The following is a 19723-nucleotide window of genomic DNA, read 5'->3' as shown; positions in this document are numbered from 1 at the left end:
CTCCGATATGCACGCCTCGAAGGTATACCGATGGGACGTTGTCGTGAACCGAATGAATGTGATGTGTGAGATGAATATATGTATGCACCGTATGTTGCCCGTTGCACATGTACCTCTTTTGTTGTGCCTCGACACATGGGAACCCGGTAACCGGGATCACCCCATCCTTATTTAACGATCCCGCACACGCTCCCTATACGTTGGCACGATATCTCGACGAGTTACTGGGATAGGAACGTTGTCGTGGCATCGTTTTCGTCTTGCCGCCATGGTATCCTCTCGCGCGCCGTGGCGACACATGTTTCTTTCTCTTGTTGTCGTGGAGTTGGTGAACTCGCATGCATGACGCATTCATGGCATATACATCTTGTGTTGCATGTTCTTGTGTCGTAGCTCCGGTCTATGTTCCGCGAGTTAAACCGTCTAGGATGCCATGTCGGATCACCGTTTCACCCCTTGCCATGATAACAACAATTTAATATTGCCGTGTAAATAATCGGGAGTGAATTAAATAATTAATCGTGGAGTTTTGTCGATATGTAACCCGTTGCATATCGAGCTTCACTTAATGTGTAGGGTTTGTGTGAGGTGAATTGCCATGCCATCCCTTGCATTTTGATCTGATCATGCATCATATTAGGGTGTGCATCATGTCTTGCATTTGTCGTGGTGAATATCTGTGTTGATGTTTGTTTCCGGTTTGCTCCGTCTCGATAGAGTTCCGCAAGCGTGTCGGAATGTGAGGAACCGTTCGACTACATCGGTTCGACTGCTTCTTGGAGTTGTTCTTCTTCCAAGCAGGATCTCAGGCTAGATGACCATTTCCCCAGATACCATTACTATCATTGTCCTGCTAGTTTTATCGCTTCTATCGATTATGTCTCGTTGCCTACCACATGTTAAATATCAGCCTCTCAACAATGCCATGATTACCTTCAACCTGTTCGACCTAGCAAACCACTGATTGGCTATGTTACTGCTTGCTTAACCCTGTTGTTAGCGTTGCTAGTTGCAGGTGTAGTTGCTTCCATGTGATAACATGGGTTCCTCGTCATATCACCATACTATATGCTATTTAAATTTAACGCACCTATATACTTGGTAAAAGGTGGAAGGCTCGGCCTTTCTAGCCTGGTGTTTTGTTCCACCTTTGCCCCCTTAGTTTCGGCTACCGGTGTTATGTTCCATAAATGAGCGCTCCTAACACGATCGGGGTTGTTATGGGGACCCCCTTGATAATTCGGTTTAGATTAAAGCTGGTCTGGCAAGGCCCAACTTTGGTACTGCATTTGCCTAATAACTAATGAACTGCATAGGGATTAATTAACCCGAGGATAATTTAATTAACCCCCGGGCCAGTGCTCCTCATGAGTGTTGGTCCACCCACCTAGCAGTCGGCGGTGCCACCACGGGGCAACTCGAGGTTTGGTTCCCGTCCACTTTGCATAGACGGTGTGTCCTGAGAACGAGATATGCGGCTCCTATCGGCTTCGTCGATACACCGGGTGGCCTTGCTGGATTAGTTTTACCTTTGACAAAATATCTTGTGCATCGGGATTCCGGTGATGCTTTGGGTAATCTCAGAGTTGAGGTTTTCCACTAGGGAATCCGACGAGATCGCGAGCTTCGTGATTGAGGATTTCTATGCGGCTTGTGGTAATTTGTGATGGACTAGTTGGATCACCCCTATAGGGTTAAATCTTTTCGGAAAGCCATGCCCGCGGTTATGTGGCAACGTGGAAGCTTTGTTTAACACTGGTTCTAGATAACTTGAAGTTAACTTAATTAAAATATGCCAACTGTGTGCGTAACCGTGACTGTCTCTTTCATGAGTTCCTTCTCCGATCGAGGACACGGTGGGGTTATGTCCGACGTAGGTAGGTGTTCAGGATCATTCATTTCATCATCAGTAGACACGTCCGTTATGCGTAGATCTTCCCCCTCTTATTTCTTGTACTCGTAAGTTAGCCACCATATATATGCTTAGCCGCTGCTGCAACCTCACCACTTAACCATATCTCACCCATTAAGCTTTGCTAGTCTTGATACCTTTGGAAATGAGATTGCCGAGTCCCCTGTGGCTCACAGATTACTACAACACCAGTTGCAGGTACATGTAAAGGTTACTTGATGCGAGCGCGTTGATTGTTCATTTGGAGTTGCTTCTTCTTCTTCTTCTTCATGGATCTAGGATGGGTTCTAGGCCGGCAGCCTGGGATAGCAAGGATGGACGTCGTTCTTCTTTTCTCGTTTGTTTTCGTCCGTAGTCGGACCCTGCTCTTACTCTTGATGATTATGTAATGTACTGATGTCATTTTGATGTAGCTTGTGGCGAGTGTAAGCCAATTATATATATATATATATATATATCTTCTTTTCAGTACATGTACTTGTAACGATATCCCTGACGAGGCCTTCGTGTCAAATTTAGGATAGGGTCGCATCTTGAGCGTGACATGAAAGTAACGTAATAAACATTACTTTGCACTCAAGAAATTGCAGATCAAGATCACGTTGTGGTGATTTTTACAATTTTTTATGGTGGAGCACGGAAATCTATTTCTAGGCAGCAAAGTGGCAAACTTGCATCATAAACAAACTAGAAGTTATATATACATTTTATTTTTATGATACAGAGGAATATGTACAATATATACAAGTTTTTAACTCAAAAGCTTCCATGGAAAGAATTGTCTTGGTTTCATAGGCATGAACACAAGTGTTCAAGGTCGACCCCCACTTAACCATTACTCATCTTTCCAATCACTTTCCTTTTTGAAAACATTTTTAGATAACAAGTACAACTATTTTTTTGTAATTCGCATTCCCTATCCATATAAACATAGAGAACAACTTAAAGCTGAAAGTAAAACTACTTAGAGACAAAGCAAATAAGTGCACACAAGAACATTCACCCCACGCTGTTGCTCCCGGCAACTGCGTCAGAAAAGGTCTTGATATCCCACAAGTATAAGGGATCATATGTACCAACGAGGAGCAAAAAGATGGGATAAATATTCTCTCAAGTTCTATCAACCATTGACACAACTCTACGCACACTCAACGTTTTGCAATATATAGGAAATAAAACTAGAGTGACAATACGGGTATGAGAAAAAGGTTTGCAAGATAATAAATATAAGAAAGTAAATGTTAATACTGTAGCGATAAAACATACTAAGTAACCATAAACTAACAGTCTCATGAGTGCGGAAAAGTGGTGGTAATTGTGGTGGAATTGTCCATGATCAAATAGTCAAATGCAAGGTTGATATTTCTCTTTTATGTGGGAGAGGCAAAGCTAACAAGATCTCACCATCCAATGATTGCAAGTACTTATGATTGGAACTCTAGCAAACATCCGTAAATACTAGAAGATACATTAAGGTAAAAATACCCAACCATAGCATTAAGATCAAAAGGTCCTCTTTATCCCATATGCTTTGATCACTAGATTGGGGCTCATGTTTCTGTCACTCAAGCAGCCCACCCTCTAGCTTTCTCCACATATTAGAAACCCTATGATGTGATCCATGTGCGCATAAACATATGATGGGCGCCATAAGACTGTAACAAATTCAATATATAGCTGAAACCATCCATGGAGATTCAACAATCAATCATATGACAAAAGGGAAATACACAAACATGACATAGATGCAATAGATCATTTGCAAATAATTTATAACATCAAACACCATGTTTACATAGAGGATTACAGAGGTTTGTGGGAGAGTGGACCGCTGTAGCTATGGAGGAGATGATGGTGGTGGTGTTGGTGAAGGCGGCATCATGGGGGAGAGGATGAAGAAGGGGCAGCACGTGAGGTGCAGGGCGGCGTAGGGGGCTCGTCCTGCGCCGGCTCGCCATCATGGGGGAGCGCAGGCCCTTAGTCTCCTTGCTCCATGGCTTATTGGTGCCATAGATGAGACCTCCTCCATGGAGATGAGGCCATAGGTGTCGGGGGGATAACCCCGGGGTAGGCTCATCGAGCCTGCTCCTTCATTTCCTACCCAAAGGATATGACCAAGCATAGTTTCCCAAGGCCCAAGTCTTCTGGCCGGCTAGGCTGCGCGTGCCGGCTGGAGGACGAGGCGACCAACTCTCTGGCCGGCTAGGCAACCCCTACCGGCTAGAGGCAAGACGGCTACCTCTTCCTAACCGTCTTGGCCAAGCCAGCCGGCTAGGAACGAGGCGGCCGTGCCCAAGCCGACTAGCCAAGTAGGCAAGCCGGCCGGGGATCTCAAGTCACATCAGATCGTAGGTCATGACGAGACCTTACGATTAAAGGTGGCTGCGAGTCAGCAAAGGTACTGGATCGGAGGGCCCGGCAGGTACAAGCGTCGGCGGCCACGCCGCTGACCTACCCCGGCTCTGATCCATCACCTAGCATAGTGTCGGACCGTCAAACTCCCTCTCCATTACTGCACTCGGCGTGGGGAATAGTGGAGGCGGTCGTACTATCTGCACATGACGAATCTCGTTGGACAACGCTTGACGTACAGCGCGTGCTCGGCGTCAACCTTACGCGAGAGCTTCATTGGCCAACCGGCGGGTCCCACCGCCTGACGAGACCATGCAGCCGGTGGGCCCCTCAAGTGACAAGACAAGACCCTTGTGGGCCCCCTGGTCAGCCGGCGAGGCTGACAGCCGGCGAGGCTGCCAGCCGGGTCCCACTCTTGTACCCTTTATCTATATTGTAGGCCGGAGGGTTCGTCTACAAAACCCCCCGGTCACCCTCCATGCAGAGGGTCGGTCGAACAACACTTCACACCCACCAACCACACAGAGAGAGGCAGAGACAAGCCGGCTGTTCCCCTCTTCCTCCTCCTCTACACAGCTCCAGGAGCAACCTTGTAATCCATCCATATACATCATACACTCTGGCAGGACTAGGGGTCTTATCTCTATGGAGAGCCCTGAACCTGGGTACATCGTGCGTTCCATGCTTGTACCAACTTCGTTCCCAGCGCCCTCCTTTGTCCCTTAGGTTCTCACCGACTTTAGCCTACCTATGGCATATGTTGTGAGTATTCACCGACATTTGGCGTCCACCGTGGGGCCGATCGCGGCATCGGCTGGCTTTACGCGCTGGGCGGGGGCCCGCACCTACACCACCGGATGCATCGCGTCCGGATCGATCTGCATGCCTGTGGAGCCCGCTTACGATGAGGCAACACCGATGATCATCGACGTCCCCGTCCGCCATGCGGATTCGGACGAAGATTCCGATGACGAGGCACTTCCTAGCGTCGTCGTCGCTGCTATGGAGAACCTAAGCGTTCTCTTTAGCGACCTACGTCTCAACGACGGTCCTCGCTACTTCGGCGAGGACTTCGACCTTGAGGCGCTCTGCGCCAGCTTCAGCAGGCTCTCTATCGCTGAGATGCCTGCACAAGACATGTGCCCCAGCAATGTACTCGTCTTCGACGGCCCTCCGTCGTCCGTGGGGTTCTTCACCCCGTACCATGTCGTCCCCTTCTCCAACGTCGTGGAGGTGATGGTTAGGGCACTGGCACCAGCACGGCTCATGGCAAGGCGTCAACAGAAGCTGGTGAGCCTGCTGCTGTCACCGCTGATACTCTTCAGGATGCTATCGCCGGCCTGAAGACACCCATCACCGCTTCCGCAAACCCTAACGACGCCCGAGCCTCACTGGAGGAGGCTCGCAAGCATATCTTGGAGGAGGGAATTGCCGTCGCCTCGGCAAAGCGTTGGATGGAGGCCACGCAGCGCGAGTATAACTCCGCATACGGCCTCACTCCGATTTCCGAGGCCCCTAGCCGGCTTGGATCGGTCCGCAGCCGCGGCCGGTTCATTGCTGAGATCTTAGGCGGCAACCAGCCCACCTACGAGACCCCTTCTGCCAACTTGCGACCGGCGCAGGCGGCCATGGAAGAAATGACGAGCTTGGAGGGCGAGGAGCGCGCCTTCCAGGAGAAGCGAGTCAAGGATCTCCTTGACACCGCCAACGAACAGCAGACTCGGCTTGACCCCGGTCAGGCCCAGTCCGAGTCTCCAAGACCCAACCCCGGAGCACGCCGCAACCCTAGCGGTCAACACCACGTGGAGGGATCATCCTCGCATCGCACCTCCGGCCGGAGGGGCGAGGGAAGTCAAGACCGGTGCTCCCAGCGCCAGAGTGAGCACACTTCGAGCAGGCGTCGCGGAGACGACGAGAGCGATTCGACGTGTGAGGTTCCTCGCCCGGGGAGGACCCATGTCTCTAGTTCACGAGGTGCCTATCCTCTCACTACTCAGATCGGCGCTCGCATTCCCCAGGGTGACCAGGATGCCCGCAGGCGTCTCATCACCCTGGCCCAGTCAGTCCTCCTGGAGGAGCACGGTCCCATCGGTCCGGCCTACTTCGGCCCCCGGATCCGAGGGGAGCTATTCCCCCGAGGATTCACCTTGCCTCGGGACACACCCAAGTACAATGGCACTGCCAAGCCAGAGGACTGGCTGGTCGACTACACCATAGCCGTCGGCATTGCCAAGGGCAACAAGCGCGTAGCAGTCCGCTACGTGCCACTCATGTTGGCCGGCTCGGCTCGGACTTGGCTTAACAGCCTTCCAGCCGGGAGCGTCAATTCATGGGTGGACTTCGAGGAGGCGTTCGTCCGCAACTTCACTGGCACCTACAAGTGCCCTGGCCGGCCTCGCGAGCTGGCCATGTGCGTCGAGAGGCCCGACGAACCCCTTCGCGACTACATCACTCGGGTGGACGGAGCTTCGCAACTCCTGTGAGGGGGTGCATGAGGTACATGCCATCCAGTACTTCATCGACGGTTGCCGAGACGGCACCCTCCTCAAGCACAAGCTCATGTGCTCCGAGCCCACCTCTCTGGCGGTGCTCATGGCCAAGGCGGACAAGTACGCCACGGCTGACTCATCGACGCGCGTCAAGGTGACCGCCTTGGACATGGCTGTCCCCACGCCGGCTACTCCCAAGCCGGCTGGAGACGGTCGAGGTGGCCAGAACAACAACAAGCGCAAGGCAGATCAGATGGATTCACGCTCCAACAACAAGTTGGTAGCCAGCGTGGAGGGCGAGACTTCGGCTACTCAAGCCGGCCCTCAGCGGAAGCGTCCCAACAGGAGCAATGCAAACTGGCTGCCCAAGCAGTCCTTCGAGAAATTACTTGACGCCCCCTGCAAGATACATTTTGGGGCACAACCGTCTAACCACACCCTTTGACAGTGCAGCTTCGCACGCCGACTGTCGCAAGGGGATGGCCTGCCGGCTTCCCCAGGTGCGCAGGCTGCGCCTCATGCACCGGCTCCTGGTCCTGCTCCGGCTCCACCGCCGCCGCCTCGCAACGACGGCCGCCTCCACGACGACTACCCCCATCAAGACAGAGCATTCGTCATCTTCACCAGTGAAGGCGACGACAAGCATAGCCTGCGCCAGAGACGGCGCAAGGTGAATGCCACGGTTCCTCTAGTTCCCCAATACATGCATTGGTCTGACAGGCCAATTACATGGAGCCAGGTAGACCATCATGCGGTGATGCCCAACCCGGGCTCATACGCGCTCGTCCTCGACCCCACCTTTGCCTCCAAGAGGCTCACCTGCCGGTTCTCCCCGGTGCTGGTCGACGGCGGCAGGAGCATCAACATCCTCTACCTCGACACTCTCCTCAAGCTCGGGCTCAAGGAGACGGACGTCCTACCGACCAGCACTGTCTTCCACGGCATCTTGCCTGGGCGGTCCTGCTGGCCTATCAGCAAAATCCAGCTGGACGTCCTCTTCGGCGACAAGGCTCACTTCCGCCGAGAGTCCATATGGTTCGAGGTAGTGGACCTCAACAGCCCGTATCACGCAATGCTGGGCAGACCGGCTCTGGCCAAGTTCATGGCTATACCGCACTACGCCTACCTAGAGATGAAGATGTCGGGTCCAAAGGGCATCATCACCATTGCTAGCGACTACAAGAAGTCGCTCGAGTGCGCCCAAGATAGCAGCCGCCTCGCCGACGCCCTGGTGATCGCTGAGGAGAAGCGGCAGATCGACCGGCTCATGGCCCAGGCTACCGAGAAGCCGGCGATTCCTTCTCCTCCGTCCCAGTCGGCCGGCGAGGGATCCTTCAAGCCGGCCAAAGAGACCAAGCAGGTGCCACTCGACCCTGCCAACCCCAAGCAATGTGTCACCATCGGGGCTGGCCTCAGCCCCAAATAGGAAGGCAAGCTCGTCGACTTCCTCCGTGAGAATCGGGACATCTTCGCATGGTCCCCCAAGGACATGCCGGGTGTTCCGAGGAAGTACGCCGAGCACAAACTTCACGTGCGACCGGATGCAAAGTCAGTAAAACAACCTTTGCGCCGCTTCGCCGAGGGGAAGCGGCGCACAATTGGAGAAGAGATTACCCGGCTCCTTGCAGACGGCTTCATCATGGAGGTTTTCCACCCGGACTGGTTAGCTAATCCAGTCCTGGTGCTGAAAAAGAACAACACCTGGCGAATGTGTATCGACTACACTAGCTTGAATAAGGCTTGTCCGAAAGACCCTTTCGCGTTGCCTAGGATAGATCAAGTGATCGACTCCACTGCAGGCTGCAAACTGCTGTCCTTTCTGGATGCTTATTCAGGCTACCATAAAATCAAGCTGGATCCAGGTGATCGCTTGAAGACCTCCTTCATCACGCCCTTCGGGGCCTACTGCTACACCACCATGACGTTCGGTCTGAAGAACGCTGGTGCGACCTTCCAACACTGCATGCACTAGTCCCTACTGCCACAGATCGGCAGAAACATCCACGTCTATGTGGATGACATCATCGTCAAGACGAAGCAGCACTTCAGCCTCCTCGACGACCTGCGGGAGATGTTCGCCAACCTGCGCGAGTACAAGATCCGGCTCAACCCGGAGAAGTGCGTCTTTGGGGTTCCAGGCGGCAAACTCTTGGGGTTCTTCGTTTCTGTTCGTGGCATCGAGGCGAACCCCGAGAAGATAGGCACCATCGAGCGGATGGTGCAGCTGGCTCGGATCCTAGACGGCTAGAAGTTCGCCGGCTGTCTCGCGTCCCATAGTCGGTTCGTCAGCCGGCTTGGCGAGAAGGCCCTTCCACTCTACTAGCTCATGAAGAAGAAGACGAAATTCGAGTGGAACGACCAGGCGGATGAAGCCTTCCGTGACCTCAAGAGGGTCATCTCGAGCCTGCCAATCTTGGCAGCGCCGGCGGAAAGGGAACCCATACTCATATACATTGTCGCGACCACCCGCGTGGTTAGTGTTGGGGATATTATCTGCGGTGTGACCCGCCCTAGTTGGGCCGGGTCACCAAGTGGGCGACTCATCCTTTGAAGATTTAAGGTTTGGCCCAATAGGCCCGGGAGCTGGATGGCGGTTCAAGATCCTCGTGGAGAACCAATTATCGGGGAGTACTCCAGTCTTGGAAAGCACGGCGACTTAGAGATAGAAAGAATCATGACTTGCACAATGGTAAGGAGTCTTGTAAACCCTAGGGGCTTGACCTGTATATAAAGGCGAGTCCCGGGGAAGGAGAGGTTAGGTTAGAAATCATCGAGTGCTAGGTCAGGCGAGTTACGCCCTCCTTGTAATCGAAACACCATCAATACAACACAAAGCAGGACGTAGGTTTTTACCTCCTCACGAGGGGCCGAACCTGGGTAAATCTCTGTCTCGCTCCCGTTCAACCCCTTTGAGTCGCCACCAAGGTGTGATGGCTCCAACACTAAGTCCTTTCACGAGGACATCTGCCGTGACAAAACCACGACAGTTTTAGGCCCAGATTGACTTGAACCTGTTCACACCAATACTCTTACCTAGTTAGGGGCGACTCATTCTGCTCCTTTTATGCATCATACGCTTAAACTGCCATCTGTTGTGGAGATACCCAAGTCGCCGAACCACTTCTCGTTGGCATCATCTTATCCCTTTAATCTCGAACGAGATGGTGACGCGATCCCCAACGAATCCTTTGGCATAGATCTCTCGAAAATTTTGGGCGCCATTATAACGAATCTTTATCCCGTCGTCAGTTCCCGCGCGAGGCGCCTTGATTCCAATGCCCGACCCAATAAATAGGCTGGGGGAAGGGGGCAGGGAACATTCCCACCTACCCATTTCGTCGTCCCCTTCTTCCTTGCGACTGTACCGAGAGCTCCGTTGCCGCCCGAAGACCTCCGTCTCCGGCCGCCGCGTCCGACGGTTCCCCACGCCAGCTAAGCGCGCAGCACTCGCCGCGGATCTTCCTCGGACGCCTCCGATCGCCATCACCAGGTCAGTCTTCCGCCATTAGAGATAGATCTTAGCCCCTCAAGGTTCATCGCTTGCCGGTTTCTTAGAACACCTCGAATGCCCCCATAAACGTTGATTAGATCATAACGATAATAATAGGTACGATAGCATCGACCATATCCTCAGTTGATTAGCTCATGTTTGAAGATCCAAAAAGGCTCCTGTCAAATCGGCTGTACTATTCTTGCCCTAGCCATAGGTTGTTCTTCTTTATCCAGGCTTTTTTCATTCATTTTTGCCTGCTCTGTAGATTTATATGTTACTGCCTGTTGTATAAAACCTATTTGTAGATCCATACTTCACCATTTTAGCGAACATCTCTGAAGCTCTGAGCCATCTCTCTTAAGAAGTAGGAAATTCCTAAATCGCCCTTGTATTCTGACCCGGCCCCTTGTTGGTGAGTCAACAGACTCCCTTAGTCACCTGACAAATGTTCGGCGAGTTAATTGATCTTTTAACCACTCAATAAGCGCTCGGCGAGTTAATGTACCCGTAATCTCTCCCTTTGTAGCATGGGTACCATTTTCAAAGCCGATTGGCTCCCGACCAAAGTTGATGAAGCTTTTCTCAACGACTGTGTGAAGACGGGAAATCTCGACCCGCAAGAAGTTATCGGATGGCGATCCGGGTTTGGAGAAGAAATTCCCAACCCGAAGGAAGGGGAAATAGTTGTCTTTGCTCAGCACCTGGAACGGGGGTTTAAGCCGCCAGGGTCAAAATTCCTAAGAGATGCCATGACTTTCATGAACGTCCGCCTCCAAGACTTAGGACCTAACTCAATTAGCAACTTATGTCAGTTCCAAGTGTTCCGCGAAGCCTACTTGCGGATGGAACCTTTAGTTCCTTTGTTCTAGTATTTCTTTCATTTGAAGCGCCAGACCGAATTTTCCAATGGCCCTAGCTTGGAGCTTGGAGGCATCAACGTTCAACGCCGCAGGGACAGCTCATTCCCATCACTCGCCATGCCAAGCCATCCCAAAGGCTGGGGCGAGTCTTGGTTTTATTGCCAAGAAACTTCTCCTGAGGGTGAAAACAAGCTCCTTGGTTATAGGGAGGAACGCCTTCCTACAAACTTTAAACTTCCAGACAAGCTTACTGAAGAAGAGGAGTCAGATTTTATCCCGGTGCTATCCGAGTTACGATCTCTGACAAACAACGGTCTTACTGGGATCGATTTGATCCGCTGCTGGGTTGAATGGCGCATCCTCCCCTTAAGTCGCCGAGACGGCTTAATGTGTGAGTTTGATGGCACCTTGGACCATCCCCAGTGCTACTTCCGTACAGCACTGACAGAAAACGACATTGTGTCCATCATCAAGAAGCTGACCGGCGAGCCCTTGGCCAAGTGTGGCCAAATAGGTCTTAAGCCATTCTGCAAGATCAACCCGGCACCTAAGGTAAATAACTTAACCCGCCTTTACTTTATTCCTTCTGACTTACGTGAATTATGATTCTCATAATAAAAATGCCACTTCAGAAAGGTGACAAATTCTGGTCCAAGAGGCCAAAAAAGATGGCCCTGAAGCAAGCCAGGCCGCCCCCAAAGAAGAAATCCAAGGGCAAAGGCAAAGCCGCCGTTACTGAACCATCTGATGTAGACGAATCCAAGTCGGCGATGTACTTTCAGAGGTAAAATTCTATCTTCTTTGACTCGCCATTCATTGCTACAGTTTTGTGTTTACATCTTTATATCTCTTGTGTAGAATGAGGGCAACGACAGCCAAGAAGACTCCATAGAGGTAATTTATGTTTCCTCCGACTCATCTTCTCCTCCGCCTAAGCCGGCCAGGCGGATTTGTGGGAAGGTTCCCATGTCTCACCCAAATGCTTGTTTGGATCCTAATTTCCTTTTGAAGAAAACGCAATATGCTTCCAATTGGAAAACTCGGAGTCATTTTGGAGACTTGGTGTCCGGGTTACCAACAAAAACTCCTACCAAGAAGAGGCAGAATGAGGTATCCTTTTAACAGCGTCCCCTTTCATTTCCTTTTGGATCATACTTATAACTCGCTCATATCTTGAGGTATTACTTTTGCAGAATTCTCCTCCTTCGTCAGGCGACTCAGTGATGTCAGCCCTTCCACCGATGATCCGCATTCCAGGGTAAGTTCTTATAGTACTTACATTGTCCTGATGATGATGATGTCTGTTTTTAAGCGCACTCCCTTCTCTTTTAGGGCACAAGCGAAGAAGAGGAAAACTGGCGGGTCAACTTCCACTACAGCTCTGGAGCCTATTGAAAAACCAGCGCCGACTCAGGATAACCCGGCCAAGGATAAATCTAATGATCAAGCGGATCTCCCGAATTCGCCCAAGGAAGGCATGGAAACGCCCAATCCACCGAGTCCGTTGAAAACGGCAGAGGATCCAGATGTTGTAATCATCACTGGTACTCGCTTCTCTAAGCCGGCTTCAGCAGTCTTGTCGAAGCATGTATCAACATCAGCCCAGCCTTCTATTGAACATGAAATTTCCAAGACCAAGCTATCCCAATATGAAAATCTTGAATTTAAAGAGCTCTGCTCCGGCTTTGCAAGTCGCCTGGAGGCGAGTTATGAAATGGAAAAGAGTCTGCTCCTTATGATGAAGAACAGACATGAGGTACGCCCTAATGCATACCATCCTCATTAACCCCCAAGGGTCAGGTCATCTGTTAAAAGATGAGCCGGGTCTTGTTGTTAGAAAAAATCTTTCAACCTATAACCCCCAAGGGCCGGGTCATCTGTTGAAAGACGAACCGGGTCTTGTCATTAGAAAAAATCCTTTGACTTGCAGCCCCCAAGGGTCGGGTCATCTGTTGAAAGATGAGCCGGGTCTTGGTATTAGAAAAAATCTTTCGACCTGTAACCCCCAAGGGTCGGGTCATCTGTTGAAAGATGAGTTGGGTCTTGATATGGAAAAATCTTTCGACCTGTAACCCCCAAGGGCCGGGTCATCTGTTGAAAGATGAGCCGGGTCTTGATTTTGTATAATTTTGTCTAAAAAATTATACATTAGCCCCCAAGTGTCACAGATGTTGCTTGCAATAATTCTGAGACTTGCCCCTTGATAATATATTTTGACAGGAATCTCTTGCCCAAGCTGAGTCGACAGTTAGCGATTTAAAGAAAAATTTAGCCGTCCAGCAGGATGCGCGGGCAAAATCAGAAGAAAAATATCAAGTAATCTTATCTGAGATGGAGAAGCTGAAGGCGGCCCACAAGAAGGCGCAAGCTGGTCAAGACACCGCGGTAAAGCGGGCAAAAAAAGTTGAAGCAAAATTGGAAGCCGTGCGACAAGAGCTGGCTGGCTTAAATTAACATATCTCCAACATGGCACAGGCTATCTTTGGTAAGAAGCAAAACCCTGATCTTTCACTTTGTAAAAAATAACTTAGTATGAAGAAGTTACTGACCATCATTATCCCTTATATAGGTCCGAGAGCCGCCAACCTTCAAAATGATTGTGTCCTGATGCTGAAGGCGATTTACACATTAACAGAGCAGTTGTACACCGGAAGCGTGCTGACTATGAAGGCAGTGATGGGTGCCAAGGAACCCATAACATCAATCAAAAAGATGCTTGGCTGCTTATCTACCCTTCCGCCTCAGATCGGTGAGCTAACCCGGTCAGCTGCCCGAAAAGGGGTACCGACTACGTTGAGTCGGTGCTTAGCGTACGCTCCAGAGTTAAAACTCGAAGAAGTAGTAGCAGGCTTTCTCCAGCTCAAGGACGACCGGTCAGAATTTTCTCAAGAGGATTATCAGCGGGTTGTCAAAGAATCCCGCTTGGCGGCGACTCAGCTTGCAGCAAGTTTGGATTTATCAAAGTACCCTTTTGATTTGGAGGCGGATCTCTCATCATTTTTGAACGATGAAGATGAATTTGCCGCCTTATCCAAGTGTAATTGGGTATTGGGCGACTTGCAAATTGAAGTCGGCCAGAGCTCAAAGCAAGCTGACCCGGGGACATCAGCGGAGTAGTTCTTCATAAATTTGGCCATCGGAGCCATGTAATAAGTCATTCGTAGAAAACAACCTTGCTCTGTGATTTCTTTAAAACCCTTGTGTCGCCCTCAGGGCGTCTTATGATGCTTGACCCACCCTGTGATTTCTTTAAAACCCTTGTGTCGCCCTCAGGGCGTCTTATGATGCTTGACCCGCCATGGCAATAGTGATTTTGATCATCAACCTGTTAGGCTTAAAAACATACATCAAACCACCTCAGTGAGTAATGGATGATAATAAATAATAACCGACTCAAGATGTTAGAGTGAGTCGGAAAAATTTGAAAAACCTTGTGGCAGTGCCAGGAAGGTGAAAAATAAGAATTCCGTCGGCTCATTCAAGTCGCGATAGGATAGGACGAGTTATATAAACTCAAGTGCTACCCGAGGGAGACTTTTTGTATAAAAAATCTCAAGTATTTAGACCGGCTGATCAGGCACGAGTCAAGCTTCGATGAAGCAGGTTCAGTGAACCAATGCTTTCTCTATTTTCCATGTGGGGCGCTAGTAGGTACCAGACATGTTTTAACCAAGGCGAGTTCAGGCTCCATAAAGCGGAGTAACTCGCCAAGAGTTCATGGGTCCATATGGCGATTTGGCCAACACACAGTCCAGTATAACCATTTGTAATGCGCTAATTTTTTGCAGGCCAAATGGGTAGTAAGGCTGATCTCAGTGAGAGGAAGCCCCCAAGTGACCTATGATTAGGGGAAAGACCGGTCATAGGATTGTAGAAGCATATACGCTATTACCACAAAATGACTTGGGAACAAATAGCCCCCAAGTAAGTCGGCCTAATCCATAGAATCATATAAGGCGCCTATGTTTGAATCACGCGCTTGTAGCGACTTGATCCTCTTTGGCTTATCGATACCCAGCGTTGTAATAAGTGCATCATGGCGACTTATGCTCTCTGGTATGGATAGCGTCCATGCTTGGGCAACTTGTTAAGGAGCAAAATAAAAGATCCATACTTTCAATAAGATGAAATAGCAGGAAAGCCCCCTAGCTCGTGGGCATCAATTTTATTGCTTCATAAAAATGAAAAACTTACAATTTTCCAAGAGAAGAAAAAACAGAGCTAATAGCTCAAGTGTAATAAGGCCGCAAGTGGGCTATGTTCCACGGGCGAGTTGACTCAGCCTCCGTGGTTGGCCGATCAGGCCGAAGATCCACCAAATAGTATGACCTGTTGCGAAGGCTTATGCTGACGACGAACGGTCCTTCCCATGGTGGTGATAACTTATGCATGCCAGTGCGATCTTGGATCAATCGAAGCACTAAGTCGCCCTCCTGAAAGGTTCGGCTCTTGACCCGACGGTTGTGGTAACGCCGCAAGTCCTGCTGATAAATAGTCGATTGGGCGGCAGCCAAGTCGCGTGCTTCCTCCAAAGCGTCCAAAGAATCTTGACGCGCCAATTCGTTGTCCTGTTCCACATAAGCAGCAACTCTGGGCGAGTCATGCCTAATGTCAGTGGGAAGAACAGCTTCTGCTCCGTATACCAGGAAAAAGGGAGTAAAACCTGTAGAACGGTTTGGGGTGGTCCGGATGCTCCACAGTACTGAAGGAAACTCCTCAACCCAACACCCTAGGGTGCGTTCCAGGGGAACCATAAGTCAGGGTTTGATTCCTCGCAATACTTCCTGATTCGCTCGTTCCGCCTGCCCATTACATTGTGGATGAGCCACTACAGAAACATCAAGCCGGATGTGCTCATGGTGGCAAAACTCTTGCATCGCTCCTTGTGATAGATTAGTACCATTATCAGTAATAATGTTGTGTGGATATCCGAACCGGAAGATCAGTTTTTTCAAGAACTTGACCGCTGTCTCCGCATCACAAGCACCAACAAGTTCTGCTTTGACCCACTTGGTAAATTTATCAACCGCCACCAGCAGATGAGTTTTCTTGTTGGACGACATCTTAAAGGGGCCAACCATGTCTAGCCTCCAGATCGCGAAAGGCCAAGTAATAGGTATCATCCTTAGTTCTTGAGCCGGCACATGAGCTTGTCGTCCGTAACGTTGGCAACCATCACATCGACGAACTATCTTTTCTGCATCTGCATGAGCCGTCAACCAAAAGAATCCGTGACGGAATTCTTTTGAGACCAGGGAGCGTGACCCGGCATGATGCCCACAATCTCCGGCATGGATGTCGTTCAGAATCACGCATCCTTCTTCGGAAGAAACGCATCGTTGGAATACCCCAGAAGTGCTTCGCTTATACAATTCGCCGTTGATGATAACCATGGATTTGCTCCGACGGACAATTTGGCGAGCCAACACCTCATCCGAAGGTAACTCGTCTCGTGCAAGATATGCCAAATATGAAAGAACCCAATCCGGCGTAACTCGGAGAGCCGCCACAAACTGGGACTCAGGGTCTGGTATTGCCAACTCCTCTTCTGAGGGTAGCCTTACAGAAGGATTATGCAAAATATCCAGAAAGACATTGTGAGGAACCGGCTTACATTGTGAGCCGAGACGCGAAAGGGCGTCAGCTGCTTCGTTAAGGCACCGGTCGATATGATCAACCTGATAGCCATGGAAATGACCCGCCACATCAGACACAACCCTTCTGTAAGCCGCCATCAGGGGGTCCCGAGAATCCCAAGTACCTGAAACTTGTTGAGCCACCAGATCAGAATCGCCGAGACATCTGACCCGCGTGAGGTTCATCTCCTTGGCGAGTCACAAACCATGAAGCAAGGCTTCGTACTCTGTAGCACTGTTGGTGCATGGAAACATGAGTCGGAGAACATAACAGAATTTGTCTCCCTGGGGCGAAATCATCACCACGCCAGCCCCCGAGCCTTCCAATTGCCTAGACCCGTCAAAGTAAATAGTCCAGTATGTGAGGTCGGGCCTGTCTTCCAGAATCTATAATTCGGTCCAATCGTTGACGAAGTCAACCAAGGCCTGAGACTTGATGGCCGCGCGAGGGGTGTATCGCACGTGGTGTGGCCTAAGTTCGATCGCCCATTTGGCGATTCGCCCTGTCGCTTCTCGGTTTTGGATGATGTCCCTGAGAGGAGCGGAGCTAACCACCATGACGGGATGCTCTTGGAAATAGTGTTTGAGCTTTCGAATCGCCATAAAGACCCCATAGACCAGCTTCTGTCAATGCGGGTATCGTTGCTTGGAGAGAGTTAGCACCTCACTAATGAAATACACCACGCGTTGCACCGGATATTCCTTCCCTTCTTCCTTTCTTTCGATGGCCACTGCCATGCTCACTGTCTTGGAGTTTGCCGCAATGTACAGAAGCGTAGGCTCTTTTTCAGTCGGGGCGGCCAAAACCGGCGGGTTGACCAACTGTTGCTTCAAGGCCTCAAAAGCTTCATTGGCCTCGTCTGTCCAAACAAAACGGTCAGATTTCTTAAGCAACTGATAAAGGGGAATAGCTTTTTCTCCCAGGCGGCTTATGAAGCGACTTAAAGCCGCGATACGACCCGCCATCCGTTGAACTTGATTGATATTCGCTGGTTTCCCAAGCGAAGTAATCGCCTCGATTTTGTCCGGGTTGGCCTCAATGCCGTGCTCAAACACCAGGAAGCCCAACAACTTTCCTGCGGGAACGCCAAAGACACACTTGGTGGGATTAAGCTTCATCTGGTATACCCGCAGATTGTCAAAAGTTTCCCTTAAATCTTCCAAGAGCGTCTCCTTCCTATGAGTTTTAACCACAATGTCATCAACGTAAGCGTGGACGTTGCGTCCGATTTGGCCATGGAGACAATTTTGGATGCAGCGCTGGTAAGTCGCCCCAGCGCTCTTGAGCCCAAACGGCATGGACACATAACAAAAAGCCCCGAAGGGGGTTATAAAAGTTGTCTTCTCCTGATCTTCCACAGCCATCTTGATTTGGTGATATCTGGAATAAGCGTCCAGGAAACACAAACGCTCGCAGCCCGCCACTGAATCAATGATTTGATCGATGCGGGGAAGGGAGAAAGGGTCCTTGGACAGGCTTTGTTAAGATCTGTGTAATCAATGCACATGCGGAAGGTGCCGTTCTTCTTGAGCACCAGGACCGGGTTAGCCAACCATTTGGGGTGAAAGACCTCTACGATGAATCCGGCGGCCAAAAGACGGGCGACTTCTTCCCCGATTGCCTTGCGTCGTTCCTCATTGAACCTGCGAATGGTTTTCACCTAAAGCTTTTCCTATGGAATGTTTCTATCATGGTGCTTGTCATTAATTCAAGTTCTCAATGTACCCTCTTGGTGTAAGAATTGTTCATATCTTGTTTCTCCCAATCAATCCTTGTTTCTTTTAGTGGTTGTTTGTCACCTCATATTTGTTGAGATGATTTTCATAAGCCCACTACTATCTTGTCCTTTTCGTTGTTGGTTTTCCAACTACTCCGTCTATTCTTCTATCCGGAGGCTCTTCAATTCTATCGTGATGTTAGTTGTCATTCCTTTCTTCATTCTCTTCTTCCACTTGAGCTAGTTCCTATTCTATTGTTCCGGAGGCTTTGTGATATTGCTCTTTTGGGTCAATCTTGTTGTTCTACCAAGATCATGGTGTTCCCTTGCTCTACCTAGTTGTTTGTTGTGCATATTGTCTAATTCTTCCATCTTATCGAATTTTTTGTCCCATTTTCCTACCGAAGTGCTGCCGAAATTTTCCGTGAATTCTTGCTTCTTTCCCATATCATTCCTCATCACCTTGCAACTTTCAAGGATCATTGGTTTCACTCGTTTGTCAAAGAAGCGACTAAGTTTTTACCTCTTGTTCTTCCTCATCCTCTTCCCCTTTCATTCTTGGATATCGGGGCGAGATCCTCTTGTAGTGTAGGAGAGTTGTGACAGCCCGATGCCGACGTTCCAGAAGATTCCCTTCCCTTTCCGTTTTCGTCGTGTGTCTGTTTATTTTGTCGCATCATCTGCATTGCATCGGCATCTCCGTTGCCGCCAGTTTTCAAAACTTGCATCCGTTAGTAGTTGCCGGTTCTCGACGTTGTCCGTTCTGAGTCCGACCGCACCCGCACGCGCCCGCGGCACCGTCGAAACCCTGTTTTTAAAGTGTGCATAAAACTTTCTCTGATTGGGGTGAGATTTGACGTGCGGTGTTATTTTAATATAGCTAGGCCGCCTGACAAGTTTCATCGCAATCGGAGACCGTCTCGTACCCGAACGGTCGACCGTAGCGGCACCGTATTCGGTCTACCGTCGGACGTCTATCGGTGTTTTAAAAATTGTTGCCGCGTCGCCATTTTCCCTCTCATCCCCGCCTAGCCCCTTTACACAGTGCACCGGTCCTGCGCGCAACCTAGTCCGAAAACCTCCCGAAACCCGAACCGGGTGCTCGTGACTGTTGGATCCAGATCAACCCGGTTTTACCCCAAAACATCACCGGATTGTCAATTGGTCTTCCTAACCTATTTATTTTCTTACCGTCCGATCTAGATCGGAGGGCTGTATTAGACCTCGTATAGACCCTAGACTATAAAAATAGGTCCAACCCTA

This window comes from Hordeum vulgare, chromosome 3H (genome assembly GCF_904849725.1).
Source record: "Hordeum vulgare subsp. vulgare chromosome 3H, MorexV3_pseudomolecules_assembly, whole genome shotgun sequence".
NCBI classification, from domain to species: Eukaryota; Viridiplantae; Streptophyta; class Magnoliopsida; order Poales; family Poaceae; genus Hordeum; species Hordeum vulgare.
Note: the sequence above shows the minus strand (reverse complement) of the source record.